Source organism: Echinops telfairi, unplaced genomic scaffold (assembly GCF_000313985.2).
Source record: "Echinops telfairi isolate 266 unplaced genomic scaffold, ASM31398v2 ScPeMD7_6;HRSCAF=24_1, whole genome shotgun sequence".
Taxonomy (NCBI): Eukaryota; Metazoa; Chordata; class Mammalia; order Afrosoricida; family Tenrecidae; genus Echinops; species Echinops telfairi.
Window position 1 is genome coordinate 14,169,088 of NW_022103903.1, and position 2,521 is coordinate 14,171,608.

Genomic DNA, 2,521 nt, shown 5'->3' on the forward strand with positions numbered 1-2,521 from the left:
AAAGTTTTGGACATGTTATCAAGAGGTAACAGTCCCTGGGAAAAAGCATCATGCCTGGTAAAGTGGAAAGGCAGCAAAATAGAGGAAGGTCCTCAACAAGATAGATCAATACAGTGACTGCAACAATAGGCTCAAACTTAACAGTTGTCAGGATGACGCAGGATGGCGTGTCATTTTGTTGTACATAAGGTCACTATTAGTCAAAATTGGTTCATTGACACCTTACAACATCATCAACATGAGGGATTAAAAATATTCTCCAGGTCTACTCATTTTGCTAATGAGTCTGTACTCTTAAACACTATACTCTGTGGCATCAAAAACTCCACTTTGGGATTATGGTTACTGTGATAGCTTGGTTTATTATGCCAACTAGGCCTCTACTGGAACATGCGAGCAGAATTTAATCAGATCGAAGCTTGATTGGAGGGCGACCAAGGTAAATACTTTCCACATCCTGTCTCTCTTCCTCCCTGGTGATTGGACCACTGTTGCTGTTTGAGCTAGTACTTTGCCTCAACCTTGTGCTGCACTAACTGTGGGTTGAGCTGACTCATGGATCATGTCGCTAGAGTTTGAGGCTCTGTTGAGACCTGCTTCAGCACAGTGCTGGTGCTATATAGTACATCACTTGAGTTCAAAATCCTATCAAGGCTTGCTTGGCTAAACTCCCTTCACTACTGACTGTTGCTGACCCACCCTTCTGTCTACTGCCTGCTGCCCGCAGGGCCGACTCTGCCTATCTTGCCTGAGGGCAGACTCCACTTTCTGCTTCCTTGACCTTGGAATGGCAGCCCAAGTGAATTGAAAGACCTTCAGAATATTAACTGTTCCATGAAACTGAGTTGAACTCAGCCCCCTGTACTGCTGTGTGTGTGTGTGTGTGTATATATATATTCATAATTGTCCTGGTTTTGTTTCTTTTGAGAACCCTGCCTAACACAGTTACCTGTTTAGCCTTCTTAGAAAATTTTTGTCCTGAAAAAATAAAACTTTAATAGAAACAGTGGTACAAATTGAGGGCTGTAAAGGAAAGTGAAATACAATTTATCTACTCCATTTATGGACTAGTCATGTTCCTTTACAGTTATTCATCAACTCATTCAGTTTTTTGCCTTAAGTATCCTATTTAATGGTCACAATTATTCTGTAAAATAGATAGCATCCCATTTTGTTGTTACTCGCTCACTGCCATTGAGTTGATTCTGATCATAGCAGCCCTATAGGATAAGGAATAACTGACCTGTGGGTTTCCAACACTATATATTTTTATTGGAGTAGAAAGGCTCATCTGTCTTCTGAGGAGTGGCTGATGGCTTAAAATTGCTGACCTTGCAATTAGCAACTTGATGCATTAACCCATTACATCACCAGAAGTCATCAAATTGCCATGACTCATATGACCTCATGTACAACAGAATGAAGCATTACTCAAAAGTATTACTGTACCTGTGCCCACGATTGTAACCACTATATAAATCCATCTTGTTAAGGGTTTTCCTTCTTTTCCCCGACCCTTTACATTTGATGTCTTTCTCCAGGGACTGGTTCTTCCGGATAACATGTCTAAAGTAGGTGACATGAAATTTGCCATCCTCAATGCCAAGGAACATTCTGGCTATACTTCTTTCATGACAGATTTGTTCATACTGGCAGTCTATAGTATATTCTTTATTCTTCCCCAACACCACAATTCAAATAACTTAATTCCTCTTCAATCTTCCTTTATTCAATATGCAGTTTTCACATGCATATGAGATTGAAAACACCATAGTTAGGTGAGGTGTACTTTAATCTTCAAGGTGAAATATTTTCTTCGCAATAATTTTTTTTTGTACTTTTAAGATCATTTTATTGGGGGCTCTTTCAGCTCTTATAACAATCCATACATCAATCTTATCAAGCACATTTGTACATATGTTGCCATCATTATTTTCTTTTTTTTTTAATCGTTTTATTAGGGACTCATACAACTCTTATCACAATCCATACACACATCCATTGTGTAAAGTGCATTTGTACATTCATTACCCTCATCATTCTCTAAATATTTCCTCTCCACCTAAACCCCTAGCATCAAGTCCTCTTTTTTACCCCTCCTTCCCTGCTCCCCCCTCCCTCATGAACCCTTGAAAATTTATAAATTATTATTTTTGTCATATCTTGTCCTGTCCAAGATCTCCCTTCACCCACTTTTCTGTTGTCCATCCCCAAGAGAGGAGGTCACATGTAGATCCTTGTAGTCGGTTCCCCCTTTCCAACCCACCCTCCCAGTATCGCCACTCACTCCACTGGTCCTGAAGGGTTCATCCACCCTGGATTCCCTGTGTTTCCAGTTCCTATCTGTACCAGTGTACACCCTCTGGTCTTGCCGGACTTGCAAGGTAGACTTCAGATCATGATAGTGGGGGGCGTAGGAAGCATTTAGAAACTAGACGAAAGTTGTATTTGTTGTCATTGCTACATCGCACCCTGTCTGGCTCGTCTTCTCCCCGAGACCCCTCTGCAAGGGGATCTCTAG